At 39.8% G+C, this 21,496-nt stretch overlaps 2 long non-coding RNA genes across 2 annotated transcripts in view; both read left to right on the top strand.

The window, feature by feature from the left end:
• Positions 1-21,496, top strand: part of LOC145877446 (uncharacterized) — a 60,754-nt gene that overhangs the window by 15,021 nt on the left and 24,237 nt on the right. The window lies entirely within an intron of this gene.
• Positions 5,475-20,528, top strand: LOC145877443 (uncharacterized). The gene is made up of 3 exons (XR_014391754.1): positions 5,475-6,854; positions 9,189-9,287; positions 19,665-20,528. It is a non-coding gene; the product is annotated as an uncharacterized LOC145877443 (long non-coding RNA).

Below are 21,496 nucleotides of genomic sequence, written 5' to 3'. Positions count from 1 at the left end.
ACTGTTATCTATCTACCTTCCCCCGTGTCTCATATTCACTGTTATCTATCTACCTTCCCCCGTGTCTCATATTCACTGTTATCTATCTACCTTCCCCCATGTCTCATATTCACTGTTATCTATCTACCTTCCCCCATGTCTCATATTCACTGTTATCTATCTACCTTCCCCCATGTCTCATATTCACTGTTATCTATCTACCTTCCCCCATGTCTCATATTCACTGTTATCTATCTACCTTCCCCCATGTCTCATATTCACTGTTATCTTTCTACCTTCCCCCATGTCTCATATTCACTGTTATCTTTCTACCTTCCCCCATGTCTCATATTCACTGTTATCTTTCTACCTTCCCCCATGTCTCATATTCACTGTTATCTATCTACCTTCCCCCATGTCTCATATTCACTGTTATCTTTCTACCTTCCCCCATGTCTCATATTCACTGTTATCTTTCTACCTTCCCCCATGTCTCATATTCACTGTTATCTTTCTACCTTCCCCCATGTCTCATATTCACTGTTATCTTTCTACCTTCCCCCATGTCTCATATTCACTGTTATCTTTCTACCTTCCCCCATGTCTCATATTCACTGTTATCTTTCTACCTTCCTCCATGTCTCATATTCACTGTTATCTTTCTACCTTCCCCCATGTCTCACATTCACTGTTATCTTTCTACCTTCCCCCATGTCTCATATTCACTGTTATCTTTCTACCTTCCTCCATGTCTCATATTCACTGTTATCTTTCTACCTTCCTCCATGTCTCATATTCACTGTTATCTTTCTACCTTCCTCCATGTCTCATATTCACTGTTATCTTTCTACCTTCCTCCATGTCTCATATTCACTGTTATCTTTCTACCTTCCTCCATGTCTCATATTCACTGTTATCTTTCTACCTTCCCCCATGTCTCATATTCACTGTTATCTTTCTACCTTCCTCCATGTCTCATATTCACTGTTATCTTTCTACCTTCATCCATGTCTCATATTCACTGTTATCTTTCTACCTTCCCCCATGTCTCATATTCACTGTTATCTTTCTACCTTCCTCCATGTCTCATATTCACTGTTATCTTTCTACCTTCCCCCATGTCTCATATTCACTGTTATCTTTCTACCTTCCTCCATGTCTCATATTCACTGTTATCTTTCTACCTTCCTCCATGTCTCATATTCACTGTTATCTTTCTACCTTCCTCCATGTCTCATATTCACTGTTATATTTCTACCTTCCTCCATGTCTCATATTCACTGTTATATTTCTACCTTCCTCCATGTCTCATATTCACTGTTATATTTCTACCTTCCCCCATGTCTCATATTCACTGTTATCTTTCTACCTTCCTCCATGTCTCATATTCACTGTTATCTTTCTACCTTCCCCCATGTCTCATATTCACAGTTATCTTTCTACCTTCCCCCATGTCTCATATTCACTGTTATCTTTCTACCTTCCTCCATGTCTCATATTCACTGTTATCTTTCTACCTTCCCCCATGTCTCATATTCACTGTTATCTTTCTACCTTCCCCCATGTCTCATATTCACTGTTATCTTTCTACCTTCCCCCATGGCTCATATTCACTGTTACCTTTCTACCTTCCCAATACCTTCCTCCATGTCTCATATTCACTGTTATCTTTCTACCTTCCTCCATGTCTCATATTCACTGTTATCTTTCTACCTTCCTCCATGTCTCATATTCACTGTTATCTTTCTACCTTCCTCCATGTCTCATATTCACTGTTATCTTTCTACCTTCCCCCATGTCTCATATTCACAGTTATCTTTCTACCTTCCTCCATGTCTCATATTCACTGTTATCTTTCTACCTTCCTCCATGTCTCATATTCACTGTTATCTTTCTACCTTCCCCCATGTCTCATATTCACTGTTATCTTTCTACCTTCCTCCATGTCTCATATTCACTGTTATCTTTCTACCTTCCCCCATGTCTCATATTCACTGTTATCTTTCTACCTTCCTCCATGTCTCATATTCACTGTTATCTTTCTACCTTCCTCCATGTCTCATATTCACTGTTATCTTTCTACCTTCCCCCATGTCTCATATTCACTGTTATCTTTCTACCTTCCTCCATGTCTCATATTCACTGTTATCTTTCTACCTTCCTCCATGTCTCATATTCACTGTTATCTTTCTACCTTCCTCCATGTCTCATATTCACTGTTATATTTCTACCTTCCTCCATGTCTCATATTCACTGTTATCTTTCTACCTTCCCCCATGTCTCATATTCACTGTTATCTTTCTACCTTCCTCCATGTCTCATATTCACTGTTATCTTTCTACCTTCCCCCATGGCTCATATTCACTGTTACCTTTCTACCTTCCCAATACCTTCCTCCATGTCTCATATTCACTGTTATCTTTCTACCTTCCTCCATGTCTCATATTCACTGTTATCTTTCTACCTTCCTCCATGTCTCATATTCACTGTTATCTTTCTACCTTCCTCCATGTCTCATATTCACTGTTATCTTTCTACCTTCCCCCATGTCTCATATTCACAGTTATCTTTCTACCTTCCTCCATGTCTCATATTCACTGTTATCTTTCTACCTTCCTCCATGTCTCATATTCACTGTTATCTTTCTACCTTCCCCCATGTCTCATATTCACTGTTATCTTTCTACCTTCCCCCATGGCTCATATTCACTGTTACCTTTCTACCTTCCCAATACCTTCCTCCATGTCTCATATTCACTGTTATCTTTCTACCTTCCTCCATGTCTCATATTCACTGTTATCTTTCTACCTTCCTCCATGTCTCATATTCACTGTTATCTTTCTACCTTCCTCCATGTCTCATATTCACTGTTATCTTTCTACCTTCCCCCATGTCTCATATTCACAGTTATCTTTCTACCTTCCTCCATGTCTCATATTCACTGTTATCTTTCTACCTTCCTCCATGTCTCATATTCACTGTTATCTTTCTACCTTCCCCCATATCTCATATTCACTGTTATCTTTCTACCTTCCCCCATGTCTCAAATTCACCGTTATCTTTCTACCTTCCCCCATGGCTCATATTCACTGTTACCTTTCTACCTTCCCAATACCTTCCTCCATGTCTCATATTCACTGTTATCTTTCTACCTTCCTCCATGTCTCATATTCACTGTTATATTTCTACCTTCCTCCATGTCTCATATTCACTGTTATCTTTCTACCTTCCTCCATGTCTCATATTCACTGTTATCTTTCTACCTTCCCCCATGTCTCATATTCACTGTTATCTTTCTACCTTCCCCCATGTCTCATATTCACTGTTATCTTTCTACCTTCCCCATGTCTCATATTCACTGTTATCTTCTACCTTCCCCCATGTCTCATATTCACTGTTATCTTTCTACCTTCCCCCATGTCTCATATTCACTGTTATCTTTCTACCTTCCCCCATGTCTCATATTCACTGTTATCTTTCTACCTTCCCCCATGGCTCATATTCAATGTTATCTTTCTGCCTTCCCAATACCTTCCCCCATGTCTCATATTCACTGTTATCTTTCTACCTTCCTCCATGTCTCATATTCACTGTTATCTTTCTACCTTCCTCCATGTCTCATATTCACTGTTATCTTTCTGCCTTCCCAATACCTTCCCCCATGTCTCATATTCACTGTTATCTTTCTACCTTCCTCCATGTCTCATATTCACTGTTATCTTCTACCTTCCTCCATGTCTCATATTCACTGTTATCTTTCTGCCTTCCCAATACCTTCCCCCATGTCTCATATTCACTGTTATCTTTCTACCTTCCTCCATGTCTCATATTCACTGTTATCTTTCTACCTTCCTCCATGTCTCATATTCACTGTTATCTTTCTACCTTCCTCCATGTCTCATATTCACTGTTATCTTTCTACCTTCACTCCATGTCTCATATTCACTGTTATCTTTCTACCTTCCTCCATGTCTCATATTCACTGTTATCTTTCTACCTTCCCCCATGTCTCATATTCACTGTTATCTTTCTACCTTCCCCCATGTCTCATATTCACTGTTATCTTTCAGTCTTCCCAATACCTTCCTCCATGTCTCATATTCACTGTTATCTTTCCACCTTCCTCCATGTCTCATATTCACTGTTATGTTCTACCTTCCCCCATGTCTCATATTCACTGTTATCTTTCTACCTTCCTCCATGTCTCATATTCACTGTTATCTTTCTACCTTCCTCCATGTCTCATATTCACTGTTATCTTTCTACCTTCCCCCATGTCTCATATTCACTGTTATCTTTCTACCTTCCCCCATGTCTCATATTCACTGTTATCTTTCTACCTTCCCAATACCTTCCTCCATGTCTCATATTCACTGTTATCTTTCCACCTTCCTCCATGTCTCATATTCACTGTTATCTTCTACCTTCCCCCATGTCTCATATTCACTGTTATCTTTCTACCTTCCTCCATGTCTCATATTCACTGTTATCTTTCTACCTTCCTCCATGTCTCATATTCACTGTTATCTTTCTACCTTCCCCCATGTCTCATATTCACTGTTATCTTTCTACCTTCCCCCATGTCTCATATTCACTGTTATCTTTCTACCTTCCCCCATGTCTCAAATTCACCGTTATCTTTCTACCTTCCCCCATGGCTCATATTCACTGTTACCTTTCTACCTTCCCAATACCTTCCTCCATGTCTCATATTCACTGTTATCTTTCTACCTTCCTCCATGTCTCATATTCACTGTTATATTTCTACCTTCCTCCATGTCTCATATTCACTGTTATCTTTCTACCTTCCTCCATGTCTCATATTCACTGTTATCTTTCTACCTTCCCCCATGTCTCATATTCACTGTTATCTTTCTACCTTCCCCCATGTCTCATATTCACTGTTATCTTTCTACCTTCCTCCATGTCTCATATTCACTGTTATCTTCTACCTTCCCCCATGTCTCATATTCACTGTTATCTTTCTACCTTCCCCCATGTCTCATATTCACTGTTATCTTTCTACCTTCCCCCATGTCTCATATTCACTGTTATCTTTCTACCTTCCCCCATGGCTCATATTCAATGTTATCTTTCTGCCTTCCCAATACCTTCCCCCATGTCTCATATTCACTGTTATCTTTCTACCTTCCTCCATGTCTCATATTCACTGTTATCTTTCTACCTTCCTCCATGTCTCATATTCACTGTTATCTTTCTGCCTTCCCAATACCTTCCCCCATGTCTCATATTCACTGTTATCTTTCTACCTTCCTCCAAGTCTCATATTCACTGTTATCTTTCTACCTTCCTCCATGTCTCATATTCACTGTTATCTTTCTGCCTTCCCAATACCTTCCCCCATGTCTCATATTCACTGTTATCTTTCTATCCTTCCTCCCATGTCTCATATTCACTGTTATCTTTCTACCTTCCTCCATGTCTCATATTCACTGTTATCTTTCTACCTTCCATCCATAGTCTCATATTCACTGTTATCTTTCTACCTTCCTCCATGTCTCATATTCACTGTTATCTTTCTACCTTCCCCCATGTCTCATATTCACTGTTATCTTTCAGTCTTCCCAATACCTTCCTCCATGTCTCATATTCACTGTTATCTTTCCACCTTCCTCCATGTCTCATATTCACTGTTATGTTCTACCTTCCCCCATGTCTCATATTCACTGTTATCTTTCTACCTTCCTCCATGTCTCATATTCACTGTTATCTTTCTACCTTCCTCCATGTCTCATATTCACTGTTATCTTTCTACCTTCCCCCATGTCTCATTCACTGTTATCTTTCTACCTTCCCCCATGTCTCATTCACTGTTATCTTTCTACCTTCCCAATACCTTCCTCCATGTCTCATATTCACTGTTAGCTTTCTACCTTCCCCCATGTCTCATATTCACTGTTATCTTCTACCTTCCTCCATGTCTCATATTAACTGTTATCTTTGTACCTTCCTCCATGTCTCATATTCACTGTTATCTTTCTACCTTCCTAATACCTTCCTCCATGCCTCATATTCACTGTTATCTTTCTACCTTCCTCCATGTCTCATATCCACTGTTATCTTTCTACCTTCCTAATACCTTCCTCCATGCCTCATATTCACTGTTATCTTTCTACCTTCCTCCATATCTCATATTCACTGTTATCTTTCTACCTTCCTAATACCTTCCTCCATGCCTCATATTCACTGTTATATTTCTACCTTCATCCATGTCTCAAATTCACTGTTATATTTCTACCTTCATCCATATCTCATATTCACTGTTATCTTTCTACCTTCCTCCATGTCTCACATTCACTGTTATCTTTCTACCTTCCCAATACCTTCCCCCACAGAGATGGCTTGGTGCAGTGTGCAGCATAGAGTGCATAGTACTTTAGTCTCTATTGGCCAGATGTCAGGTTAGTGAGGGCCACAGCATGGAGAAAGAAACTGTTTAGATGGGCGTCTTTAACATCCGATCACATAGGTTTACAAGCAGCTGACAGTTGCAACTTCATTGCTAATAACTCAAACTGCCTTGGTTTAGATAGAGGACAATCTCTGTACATGTAGGATATTAATTTGATCATCCTGTTGCAGGACAACGTTGCTGCAATGCAGTTAATTTCAAACTTGTATTGTGTTTGCCATTTAAAAAGGCTTTTGGAGTTTGTAATAGAGGCTACTTCCTCTGCAAGAAAACCGGTCGTCCACATCCCGTGACTGAAGTTATGTGATTTCCTCATAGCAAATTAAAAGCGTGTTTGAAGCCTACGCCGTTTCAAAACGGCTGTTGAAACTATCGCAAACATTTGTCAGCAACATTAGAAGTGGGATAAATGTGTTAATTTGAAGGGAAGACGGGCAGCCTGGTAAGTCTACTGTAGGCTACATAGAACTATTATACAGTTATGTTGTGGTCAGACAAAGCTTGACATATGATCCTTTATCATGCTGACCGACCAGAAGGTCTCCATAGGAAATGTTGTGAAAATATCAGGCTTAGGCTACATGCTCTGGTATTTAGACTGAAAACTGATTTGAAGGGGATAAGTCCTGCTACTGATAGCTTATGTGAATGGATCTGAGCAGGTTTAGGCTGGTCATCTATGATATGTAGGTTATATACAGTACATTCTCTGTCCTGCTACTGGTAGGACTATAACATTATGTTGATCTGAACAGGTTTAGACTGGTCATCTATGATATGTAGGTTATATACAGTACATTCTCTGTCCTGCTACTGGTAGGACTATAACATTATGTTGATCTGAACAGGTTTAGACTGGTCATCTATGATATGTAGGTTATATACAGTACATTCTCTGTCCTGCTACTGGTAGGACTATAACATTATGTTGATGTGAACAGGTTTAGACTGGTCATCTATGATATGTAGGTTATATACAGTACATTCTCTGTCCTGCTACTGGTAGGACTATAACATTATGTTGATCTGAACAGGTTTAGACTGGTCATCTATGATATGTAGGTTATATACAGTACATTCTCTGTCCTGCTACTGGTAGGACTATAACATTATGTTGATCTGAACAGGTTTAGGCTGGTCATCTATGATATGTAGGTTATATACAGTACATTCTCTGTCCTGCTACTGGTAGGACTATAACATTATGTTGATGTGAACAGGTTTAGACTGGTCATCTATGATATGTAGGTTATATACAGTACATTCTCTGTCCTGCTACTGGTAGGACTATAACATTATGTTGATCTGAACAGGTTTAGACTGGTCATCTATGATATGTAGGTTATATACAGTACATTCTCTGTCCTGCTACTGGTAGGACTATAACATTATGTTGATCTGAACAGGTTTAGGCTGGTCATCTATGATATGTAGGTTATATACAGTACATTCTCTGTCCTGCTACTGGTAGGACTATAACATTATGTTGATGTGAACAGGTTTAGACTGGTCATCTATGATATGTAGGTTATATACAGTACATTCTCTGTCCTGCTACTGGTAGGACTATAACATTATGTTGATCTGAACAGGTTTAGACTGGTCATCTATGATATGTAGGTTATATACAGTACATTCTCTGTCCTGCTACTGGTAGGACTATAACATTATGTTGATCTGAACAGGTTTAGGCTGGTCATCTATGATATGTAGGTTATATACAGTACATTCTCTGTCCTGCTACTGGTAGGACTATAACATTATGTTGATCTGAACAGGTTTAGACTGGTCATCTATGATATGTAGGTTATATACAGTACATTCTCTGTCCTGCTACTGGTAGGACTATAACATTATGTTGATCTGAACAGGTTTAGACTGGTCATCTATGATATGTTGGCTATATCTGAGGTATAGACCTTGATCTGCATATCACTAACAACCCGCTACTATACATTATAACCTAGTCTACTTTACATAAATTAAAACATCTTACTTGTTGCAAACCTTTCTGAATGGATCAAAGATTTCCCCCTCAGATCAATCATGTCCGTTTTAGCCCTTCTGTCTACATTCTCAGATAAGTTCAGATAATTACAGATTGAAAGACAATAAATAGCCTACTTTTAATGAATACAAATATGTTTGAGACATGGCCTTGTGTTGCTGCACTGTCTATAACTACCTTAACAAACAGTGACTTATTATTATAATAATTATTATTGTTATTATTATTAGTGTTATTATTATTATTTTTATTGTTGCTGTACTGTCTATAACTACCTTAACAAACAGTGACTTATTATTATTATTATTATTATTATTGTTGCTGTACTATCTATAACTACCTTAACAAACAGTGACTTATATTATTATTATTATTATTATTATTGTTGTTGCTGTACTGTCTATAACTACCTTAACAAACAGTGACTTATTATTATTATTATTATTATTATTATTGTTGTTGCTGTACTGTCTATAACTACCTTAACAAACAGTGACTTATTATTATTATTATTATTGTTGCTGTACTGTCTATAACTACCTTAACAAACAGTGACTTATTATTATTATTATTATTGACAGTTACCATGGAGATGAAATGTCACAGCTACATGCTCATGTGATGCATTAAATCATCTGACTGTTTCGATATGTCTGTTAATTATATGTTTTATTTCTCAAAGAAATAATGAATAAATTAGAACAATTGACATTCAATAATTACTTGTCACTGTGTTAACCACAACCAGCATGCTGGATTTCTGTTTAGGGGTTTGTGCTGTAAAATGAGTCTCTCTGGGGAGAAAGAGGAGGGGGGCCCTGCCTCTAAAACAAGTCTCTTTGGGGAACATGACACCAAAGCTAAGAGGTGAGATTACAGTTTTGTTTAAGATTATTACGTTTATTTCCAAAATTCTATATAGACAATTTTTTCACATTTGTTTTTTAATCAGAAAATATTGCTTATGGGTTCATTCAATATTTCTGATCTCAGATTTTTAATACATATATTTGTGTTTTTTTGCAAAACGCTATACGCTATATCCAATGTTTAGCTGGAATGGGATGTTCATATTGTGTATATTTGACTGTGATATGTGGTTGTCTCACTTAGCTACCTTAAGATAAATGCACTTACAGATGCCATATCTTAATTTGACCCAGTTTCTCACAGCAGAAAAATTATCCTGCAGCAACAGGAAGTGTGAATTATTATGTGGATTACAAAAATCATTAAAATAAAATTGTTAGGGAAAATCAAGTTTGACATTTTTTAAGAAGTCTTTTAATAGCTAAAATACACTACAATATGGCAACTGTATTGTAAGTCACTCTGGTCCTGGTTTCCTGAAAGCGCTGGAATTTAGGGTTACCAGTGTTTTAAGTGTATCTTTCCTGCAACGGCTGAAGATGTAGCATGTATTTCCCACGCATCACAAGGAGAGGACGGTCACAATGATGACTGAAAACACAACCGTGGGACGAACGAGTGACACATTTCCGGGCAAGGGTGTTCCATTTAAAATTCACTCATTCTTCCCTCACCCACTGTCCTGCACGTGTCAACTCATTATACGTCATGAGACGCCATCAGAAGTGTCCACTTAATTTGAGGGCTGAGGGGAGAGGGTGTCTTTAAGTGTTTGAAACACAGCCATGGATAGTTTAGAAGTAACATTACAACATGATCAATGAGGGCTGAGGGGAGAGGGTGTCTTTAAGTGTTTGAAACACAGCCATGGATAGTTTAGAAGTAACAGTACAACATGATCAATGAGGGCTGAGGGGAGAGGGTGTCTTTAAGTGTTTGAAACACAGCCATGGATAGTTTAGAAGTAACATTACAACATGATCAATGAGGGCTGAAGCTTCGTATGATCTCGTGTTTTTTCTAACCACGGGTGCTTTTAAAACTCATAAAAGACACACCCTCCTCAACTTACCCTCGCATTATGCCCTTGGGGAATCTCCGCGGCCATCTTGGCCATTGGTCCAAACGATTAGTAAAGCAAGGGAAGTTCACAACATAAGCCCCTCGGCCCTCGTTTTTGCGAGTGTACAATTATGTTCACTTCGGGGGCCTGAAACTCCCCAATTATGTTCACTTCAGGGCCTGAAACTCCCCAATTATGTTCACTTCGGGGGCCTGGAACTCCCCAATTATGTTCACTTCAGGGCCTGAAACTCCCCAATTATGTTCATTTCAGGGCCTGAAACTCCCCAATTATGTTCACTTCGGGGCCTGAAACTCCCCAATTATGTTCACTTCAGGGCCTGAAACTCTCCAATTATGTTCACTTCGGGGCCTGAAACTCCCCAATTATGTTCACTTCAGGGCCTGAAACTCCCCAATTATGTTCACTTCGGGGCCTGAAACTCCCCAATTATGTTCACTTCAGGGCCTGAAACTCCCCAATTATGTTCACTTCGGGGCCTGAAACTCACTATAATTCAATTCGCAATGATTGTACATCCTCTAAGAAAGGTCCACCAAAACTTAATACCTCAAAGTCAATATGGAGAAGTTTACATACAAGTTTACTTAAACTTGTATGTAAAATTTCCGGGCAAGGGCGCTCCATTTGAAAATCATTCCTTCCTCCCTCGCCCCTTGCCCTGCAAATGTAAACTCGTCAGACGTCATGGTACATCAGAAGGGACCACTTAATTTGAGGGCTGAGGGGAGAGGGTGTCTTTAAGTGTTTGGAATGCAGCCGTGGATAGTTTAGAAGTAACATTACCACATGGTCAATGAGGGCTGAGGGGAGAGGGTGTCTTTAAGTGTTTGGAATGCAGCCGTGGATAGTTTAGAAGTAACATTACCACATGGTCAATGACGTCTGAAGCTTCGTTTGATCTCATGCTTTTCTAACCATGTGTTGCAAAATGTGAGAGATCTCACTGATTTCCACCTGGTGCCGGTACTTTTATAGAATCAAAGTCTCTTTCAAACACTGACCTCTACTGGACACATTATTAACACTTTTAGTTTGATGTCTTCCAGTTTGTAGAGACTGAACGGTATCTCAGCAGGTAGGGACGGGGATTTGGATCAGACCTCTACTGGACACCTTATTAACACATTTAGTTTGATGTCTTCCAGTTTGTAGAGACTGAACTGTATCTCAGCAGGAAGGGACGGGGATTTGGATCAGACCTCTACTGGACACCTTATTAACACATTTAGTTTGATGTCTTCCAGTTTGTAGAGACTGAACTGTATCTCAGCAGGTAGGGACGGGGATTTGGATCAGACCTCTACTGGACACCTTATTAACACATTTAGTTTGATGTCTTCCAGTTTGTAGAGACTGAACTGTATCTCAGCAGGTAGGGATGGGGATTTGGATCAGATCTCTACTGGACACCTTATTAACACATTTAGTTTGATGTCTTCCAGTTTGTAGAGACTGAACTGTAGCTCAGCAGGTAGGGACGGGGATTTGGATCAGACCTCTACTGGACACCTTATTAACACATTTAGTTTGACGTCTTCCAGTTTGTAGAGACTGAACTGTATCTCAGCAGGTAGGGACGGGGATTTGGATCAGACCTCTACTGGACACCTTATTAACACATTTAGTTTGATGTCTTCCAGTTTGTAGAGACTGAACTGTATCTCAGCAGGTAGGGACGGGGATTTGGATCAGACCTCTACTGGACACCTTATTAACACATTTAGTTTGATGTCTTCCAGTTTGTAGAGACTGAACTGTATCTCAGCAGGTAGGGACGGGGATTTGGATCAGACCTCTACTGGACACCTTATTAACACATTTAGTTTGATGTCTTCCAGTTTGTAGAGACTGAACTGTATCTCAGCAGGTAGGGACGGGGATTTGGATCAGACCTCTACTGGACACCTTATTAACACATTTAGTTTGATGTCTTCCAGTTTGTAGAGACTGAACGGTATCTCAGCAGGTAGGGATGGGGATTTGGATCAGACCTCTACTGGACACCTTATTAACACATTTAGTTTGATGTCTTCCAGTTTGTAGAGACTGAACTGTATCTCAGCAGGTAGGGACGGGGATTTGGATCAGACCTCTACTGTTAACACATTTAGTTTGATGTCTTCCAGTTTGTAGAGACTGAACTGTATCTCAGCAGGTAGGGATGGGGATTTGGATCAGACCTCTACTGGACACCTTATTAACACATTTAGTTTGATGTCTTCCAGTTTGTAGAGACTGAACTGGTAGCTCAGCAGGTAGGGATGGGGATTTGGATCAGACCTCTACTGGACACCTTATTATTTAGTTTGATGTCTTCCAGTTTGTAGAGACTGAACTGTATCTCAGCAGGTAGGGACGGGGATTTGGATCAGACCTCTACTGGACACCTTATTAACACATTTAGTTTGACGTCTTCCAGTTTGTAGAGACTGAACTGTATCTCAGCAGGTAGGGATGGGGATTTGGATCAGACCTCTACTGTTAACACATTTAGTTTGATGTCTTCCAGTTTGTAGAGACTGAACTGTAGCTCAGCAGGTAGGGATGGGGATTTGGATCAGACCTCTACTGTTAACACATTTAGTTTGATGTCTTCCAGTTTGTAGAGACTGAACTGTATCTCAGCAGGAAGGGATGGGGATTTGGATCAGACCTCTACTGTTAACACATTTAGTTTGATGTCTTCCAGTTTGTAGAGACTGAACTGTATCTCAGCAGGTAGGGATGGGGATTTGGATCAGACCTCTACTGTTAACACATTTAGTTTGATGTCTTCCAGTTTGTAGAGACTGAACTGTATCTCAGCAGGTAGGGATGGGGATTTGGATCAGACCTCTACTGTTAACACATTTAGTTTGATGTCTTCCAGTTTGTAGAGACTGAACTGTATCTCAGCAGGTAGGGATGGGGATTTGGATCAGACCTCTACTGTTAACACATTTAGTTTGATGTCTTCCAGTTTGTAGAGACTGAACTGTATCTCAGCAGGTAGGGATGGGGATTTGGATCAGACCTCTACTGGACACCTTATTAACACATTTAGTTTGATGTCTTCCAGTTTGTAGAGACTGAACTGTATCTCAGCAGGTAGGGACGGGGATTTGGATCAGACCTCTACTGGACACCTTATTAACACATTTAGTTTGATGTCTTCCAGTTTGTAGAGACTGAACTGTATCTCAGCAGGTAGGGACGGGGATTTGGATCAGACCTCTACTGGACACCTTATTAACACATTTAGTTTGATGTCTTCCAGTTTGTAGAGACTGAACTGTATCTCAGCAGGTAGGGACGGGGATTTGGATCAGACCTCTACTGGACACCTTATTAACACATTTAGTTTGATGTCTTCCAGTTTGTAGAGACTGAACGGTATCTCAGCAGGTAGGGACGGGGATTTGGATCAGACCTCTACTGGACACCTTATTAACACATTTAGTTTGATGTCTTCCAGTTTGTAGAGACTGAACTGTATCTCAGCAGGTAGGGACGGGGATTTGGATCAGACCTCTACTGGACACCTTATTAACACATTTAGTTTGATGTCTTCCAGTTTGTAGAGACTGAACTGTATCTCAGCAGGTAGGGACGGGGATTTGGATCAGACCTCTACTGGACACCTTATTAACACATTTAGTTTGATGTCTTCCAGTTTGTAGAGACTGAACTGTATCTCAGCAGGTAGGGATGGGGATTTGGATCAGACCTCTACTGTTAACACATTTAGTTTGATGTCTTCCAGTTTGTAGAGACTGAACTGTATCTCAGCAGGTAGGGATGGGGATTTGGATCAGACCTCTACTGTTAACACATTTAGTTTGATGTCTTCCAGTTTGTAGAGACTGAACTGTATCTCAGCAGGTAGGGATGGGGATTTGGATCAGACCTCTACTGTTAACACATTTAGTTTGATGTCTTCCAGTTTGTAGAGACTGAACTGTATCTCAGCAGGTAGGGACGGGGATTTGGATCAGACCTCTACTGGACACCTTATTAACACATTTAGTTTGATGTCTTCCAGTTTGTAGAGACTGAACTGTATCTCAGCAGGTAGGGATGGGGATTTGGATCAGACCTCTACTGGACACCTTATTAACACATTTAGTTTGATGTCTTCCAGTTTGTAGAGACTGAACTGTATCTCAGCAGGTAGGGATGGGGATTTGGATCAGACCTCTACTGTTAACACATTTAGTTTGATGTCTTCCAGTTTGTAGAGACTGAACTGTATCTCAGCAGGTAGGGACGGGGATTTGGATCAGACCTCTACTGGACACCATAGAGGTTAACACATTTAGTTTGATGTCTTCCAGTTTGTAGAGACTGAACTGTATCTCAGCAGGTAGGGATGGGGATTTGGATCAGACCTCTACTGTTAACACATTTAGTTTGATGTCTTCCAGTTTGTAGAGACTGAACTGTATCTCAGCAGGTAGGGATGGGGATTTGGATCAGACCTCTACTGTTAACACATTTAGTTTGATGTCTTCCAGTTTGTAGAGACTGAACTGTATCTCAGCAGGTAGGGATGGGGATTTGGATCAGACCTCTACTGCTTAACACATTTAGTTTGATGTCTTCCAGTTTGTAGAGACTGAACTGTATCTCAGCAGGTAGGGATGGGGATTTGGATCAGACCTCTACTGTTAACACATTTAGTTTGATGTCTTCCAGTTTGTAGAGACTGAACTGTATCTCAGCAGGTAGGGATGGGGATTTGGATCAGACCTCTACTGTTAACACATTTAGTTTGATGTCTTCCAGTTTGTAGAGACTGAACTGTATCTCAGCAGGTAGGGATGGGGATTTGGATCAGATATCAACATAGATTGAATCCTGGCTACAGTTGAATAATGATTTTCTGTGAAAGCTTCCCATTGTTGTTTAAATAATGTGTTTTATATAGTGTAGCCTATGATAATATTCAGTCTTTAGAATCCTAAATAATACCACACATGTATAGATTCTGAAAACACAGTGAACCTGGAGGCTAAAAGAGAACCCCACATTCTAACTAAATGTTGTTTATTAGTAATCAAATCTATCAATGGCATTTTCGGCACAATTTGGTGAAAGCCCCAATTAATAAAAAAATACAAATAATAATATTTAAACAGGCAAGTCACTTAATTAAGAACAAATTCTTTTTTAAATGACGGCCTAAACCAGCTAATCTCAGACGACGCTGGGCCAATTGTGCACCGCCCTAAGGTAGTCCTTATCATGGCCGTTGGTGATACAGCTTGTCATCGAACCAGGGTGTCTTTTGTGACGCCTCTAGTGCTGAGATGTATTGCCTTAGACCACTGCGCCGCTTGGGAGCCTGCATTTGTTTTCAGAAAAAGGTGTACAACCTAAACAAAATGCATGTCCCTGTCCTCTTTTTCAAGATGTGGCTGATTTAAACAGCCAGAATATATTTTATTAATTAAGAAAATATATATTTTTTGACGATTTGTTGTTTGTAAATGGCTGCTGGGTAATTTGATATGCATCAAATCTTTGTTTGTAGGCATCGAATTGAGTGAAAACTGCACAGGTTCACTGAGTTGCAAACCAAATGGATAGGTCTAACTCATTGATTTGTGGATCCGACCCAGTTGCTAGATCAGATTATGAGCAAAACCTGTCTAAGCGTTGTGCTGTTTTATTTGTAGTTATTGTATTATATTTATTATTGCAAGGCAACACACTTGATCAACAAGCCACATGTGTTTTATTTTTCAAATGTGGTTTGAACTGGGTCACCTGGTAACCTCTATGTCAAAGTCCAGCAATTGGCGTGTGATAGGTGGGGCAGGTTTGAGACTGATCTAAGGAATTAACAAGAAAAATGCACTTTATCCTCTTACATCTAGACGTTCCGCTAGCGGAACACCTGCTCCATTATCCAATGATGGGCGTGGCGCGAAATACAAACTCCTCTAAAATACAAAAACTTCCATTTTTCAAACATATGACTATTTCACAGCATTTTAAAGATAAGACTCTCCTTTATCTAACCACACTGTCCGATTTCAAAAAGGCTTTACAACGAAAGCAAAACATTAGATTATGTCAGCAGAGTACCAAGCCAGAAATAATCAGACACCCATTTTTCAAGCTAGCATATAATGTCACAAAAACCTAGAAGACAGCTAAATGCAGCACTAACCTTTGATGATCTTCATCAGATGACAACCCTAGGACATTATGTTATACAATACATGCATGTTTTGTTCAATTAAGTTCATATTTATATCAAAAACCAGCTTTTTACATTAGCATGTGACGTTCCGAACTAGCAAACTTCCGGGGAATTCGCTAATATTTTACTAAATTACTCACGATAAACGTTCACAAAAAGCATAACAATTATTTTAAGAATTATAGATACAGACCTCCTCTATGCACTCGATATGTCCGATTTTAAAATAGCTTTTTGGTGAAAGCACATTTTGCAATATTCTAAGTACATAGCCCAGGCATCACGGGCTAGCTATTTAGACACCCGACCAGGAATCTCCTTTTAGCTAAACTGAGGAAAGTAAACAAAGCTTTCGGTCGACGCGGGCACGAGCCTGAGTCTCACAGTACTGTAACCAGCCACTACCCAAACGCGCTACTTTTTTTCAGCCAGAGCCTGCAAAGCCACGATTCAGCTTTTTACCGCCTTCTGAGACCCTATGGCAGCCGTAGGAAGTGTCACGGGACAGCTAAGATCCTCACTCTTCAATAAACAGAGACAAGAAGAACGACACCTTGTCAGACAGGCCACTTCCTGCCTGAAACCTTGTCAGGTTTTTGCCTGCCAAATGAGTTCTGTTATACTCACAGACACCATTCAAACAGTTTTAGAAACTTTGGAGTGTTTTCTATCCATATGTAATAAGTATATGCATATTCTAGTTACTGGGTAGGAGTGGTAACCAGATTAAATCGGGTATGTTTTTTATCCAGCCATGAAAATACTGCCCCTAGCCATAACAGGTTAATCTCAGCTGCCTCACCAATGTCTGTGCGTGAATTAATAAATCAAATCAAATCCAATTGAATTGTATTTGTCACATGCGCCGAATACTACAAATGTAGACCTTACAGTGAAATGCTTACTTACAAGCCCTTAACCAACAATGCAGTTTTAAGAAAATACCTAAAAAAGTAAGAGATAAGAAAAACAAATAATAATTAAAGAGCAGCCGTAAATAACAATGGCAGGGCTATATACAGGGTGTTACGGTACAGAGTCAAGGTGGAGACTATATACAGGGTGTTACGGTACAGAGTCAATGTGGAGGCTATATACAGGGTGTTACGGTACAGAGTCAATGTGGAGGCTATATACAGGGTGTTATGGTACAGAGTCAATGTGGAGGCTATATACAGGGTGTTACGGTACAGAGTCAATGTGTAGTCTATATACAGGGTATTATGGTACAGAGTCAATGTGGAGGCTATATACAGGGTGTTATGGTACAGAGTCAATGTGGAGGCAATATACAGGGTGTTATGGTACAGAGTCAATGTGAATAGGCTATATACAGAGGGTACCGGTGTCGAGGTAATTGAGGTAATATGTACATGTAGGTAGAGTTATGTGACTATGCATATATAATAAGAGAGAGTAGCAGCAATGTACAAGGGGGGGGAATGCAAATAGTCTGGGTAGTGATTTGATTAGCTGTTTAGGAGTCTTATGGCTTGGGGGTAGAAGCTGTTTAGAAGCCTCTTGGACCTAGACTTGGCACTCCGGTACCGCTTGCCGTGCGGTAGCAGAGAGAACCGTCTATGACTGGGGTGGCTGGAGTCTTTGACAATTTTTAGGGCGTTCCTCTGACACCGCCTGGTATAGAGGTCCTGGATGGCAGGAAGCTTGGCCACAGTGATGCACTGGGCAATACGTGCTAACCTCTGTAGTGCATTCCAGTCAGAGGCCGATCAGTTGCCATACCAGGCAGTGATGCAACCCGTCAGGATGCTCTTGATTGTGCAGCTGTAAAACCTTTTGAGGATCCTGAGGACCCAATACAAATATTTTCAGTCTCCTGAGGGGGAATAGGTTTTGTCGTGCCCTCTTCATGACTGTCTTGGTGTGCTTAGACCATGTTCGTTTGTTGGTGATGTGGACTACAAGGAACCTGAAGCTCTCAACCAGCATTTAATTACTAAATATTTCCAATAGATGGCAGCATAAGACCACGAAGCATCAGTTACAGGCTACAAGCAGCAATATGATTGACATAAAATAGCATGCAACCAAAGACTTTATGTCCCTTGATTTTCTAAAATGGTCAGTCATTACTTTAGTGAGCTATATGTCTCGTATTAGGGCTGTGTTGCTTTTGGGAGAGCAAAACAATTGTGACAATAGCAGGTATTGAACTTCGGTAAATAATCACTAGTCAGAACCTCAACCTCTTAATCCTCATACTGGACACCTTATTAACACATTTAATAGGAATAAATAGACTCAGAATAGAAAAGACAATATTGCGTCTTTCAAACCGCCAATAAATTACGTCATGCAACCCTATCGGTTAGCAAATTTACGTCAACATGCCTTCGTTTGTGCGAGAGGTATGAATTTGACAATGAATGTCCTGGGAAAATGCATTTCTCTCTACTAAAGTAGGGTGAGTGGTGGTGTTTCCAGGGAGAAAACTAAACTAATCTTCTGAAATTTCATTTGTGGTCTTAAGCTGCCACCTATTGAAATTATGTAGCAACTGCAGTAGTACTGAATAGTGTGTAATTCCTTACTCAAGTAGTAACTGCTCAGAATTGCAAAATATATACATTTTCTAGTTCATTTTACCACTTTACCACCATAAAATAACAATTTATAGCATAACAAACAATTAAACTGACTTGAACCAAAAACTCCATACATTTAGTTAATTATATATATATTTTTTTTTAATCTAGCCCCAGTCTCTACTTTTATCCAATGTTAAAAACACAATTTCAAATTTTGCTACATAAGACCGAATCGAGCCGGTCGGTCACATTTGAGAGTGAGGCAGAAATATAGCATTTTGCAACAAAAAAACATTATTATTTGTCTCTCTGTGAAATGAAACCATCAAGTGATAGATTTTAAACAAATGCTTCTGTCATTGAACAAACCCATGCCATGATTAGATAGTGAAAAAACACACCAATCTCTTTCAAAATGTCTTTAAGAAATAAAAGCTTATTAACAAACATTTCTGAAAATGGACATATAGCGTTTTGGAATGAAACTCTTGTTTCCCCATCTGAGCTCAGAGTAGATGAGAGATGTAATGTTTGTCTCTGTTGTGTTGAAGTCCAATCAAGCAGGAGAGACCAGCCTCCCCTGTACCCAGCTGTGTGTCCATGAAGAGTGACTGGTCTATGAGTCAACCTTTACAGTTTAGAGAGGGAGACTTTTCTACTGAGCAAAGGTAAGAATAACTCATGGGTCATGGTCACTGAGTTAAACAACACTGTCTCTAGTCATTTCTCCTCTTCCATTTTTTCATTTCTCTTTCCTGTTTTCATAATCCATAGGCTAATCCTTTTGTCCATTTTCATAGTGCTAAAACAATATTAAACAAGCACAACATTCCCTCTGTGTTTGTGAGTGTGTGTGCACTCCTTGGATGAGGAGATGTAATCTCTATCCTAATAGTCTAGTCACTTTTACCCCTACCTACATGTACATATTACCTCAATTACCTCAACTACCTGGAACCCCTGCACATTGACTCAGTACTGGTACTCCTTATAGTCTCATTATTACCTCAACTACCCGGTACCCCTGCATATTGACTCAGTACTGGTACTCCTTATAGTCTCATTATTACCTCAACTACCTGGTACCCCTGCACATTGACTCAGTACTGGTACTCCTTATAGTCTCATTATTACCTCAACTACCCGGTACCCCTGCACATTGACTCAGTACTGGTACTCCTTATAGTCTCATTATTACCTCAACTACCCGGTACCCCTGCATATTGACTCAGTACTGGTACTCCTTATAGTCTCATTATTACCTCAACTACCTGGTACCCCTGCACATTGACTCAGTACTGGTACTCCTTATAGTCTCATTATTACCTCAACTACCTGGTACCCCTGCATATTGACTCAGTACTGGTACTCCTTATAGTCTCATTATTACCTCAACTACCTGGTACCCCTGCACATTGACTCAGTACTGGTACTCATTATAGTCTCATTATTACCTCAACTACCTGGTACCCCTGCATATTGACTCAGTACTGGTACTCCTTATAGTCTCATTATTACCTCAACTACCTGGTACCCCTGCATATTGACTCAGTACTGGTACTCCTTATAGTCTCATTATTACCTCAACTACCCGGTACCCCTGCACATTGACTCAGTACTGGTACTCCTTATAGTCTCATTATTACCTCAACTACCTGGTACCCCTGCACATTGACTCAGTACTGGTACTCCTTATAGTCTCATTATTACCTCAACTACCCGGTACCCCTGCACATTGACTCAGTACTGGTACTCCTTATAGTCTCATTATTACCTCAACTACCTGGTAGCCCTGCACATTGACTCAGTACTGGTACTCCTTATAGTCTCATTATTACCTCAACTACCTGCTACCCCTGCACATTGACTCAGTACTGGTACTCCTTATAGTCTCATTATTACCTCAACTACCTGGTACCCCTGCATATTGACTCAGTACTGGTAATCCTTATAGTCTCATTATTACCTCAACTACCTGGTACCCCTGCACATTGACTCAGTACTGGTACTCCTTATAGTCTCATTATTACCTCAACTACCTGGTACCCCTGCACATTGACTCAGTACTGGTACTCCTTATAGTCTCATTATTACCTCAACTACCTGGTACCCCTGCATATTGACTCAGTACTGGTACTCCTTATAGTCTCATTTTCTAGTTCATTTTACCAGCTAGAACCATAAAATAACAATTTATTGCATAACAAGCAATGAAACTGACATAAAACAAAAACACCATACATTTAGTTAATTATATATCTATATAAATATGTATTTAGATGGGTGACATTATCTGCCAAAGTAACAGCCCTGTAGACAAAGAAGAGCTCTCCAGAAGGACATTTTCTCAAAAGTGAGGTTGCAAGTTTATCATCGTTCAAAG

This window comes from Salmo salar, chromosome 03 (genome assembly GCF_965601325.2).
Source record: "Salmo salar chromosome 03, fSalSal1, whole genome shotgun sequence".
NCBI lineage: Eukaryota > Metazoa > Chordata > Actinopteri > Salmoniformes > Salmonidae > Salmo > Salmo salar.
The sequence above is the reverse complement of the archived record's forward strand: the minus strand, read 5'-3'. Positions and strand labels throughout refer to the sequence as shown.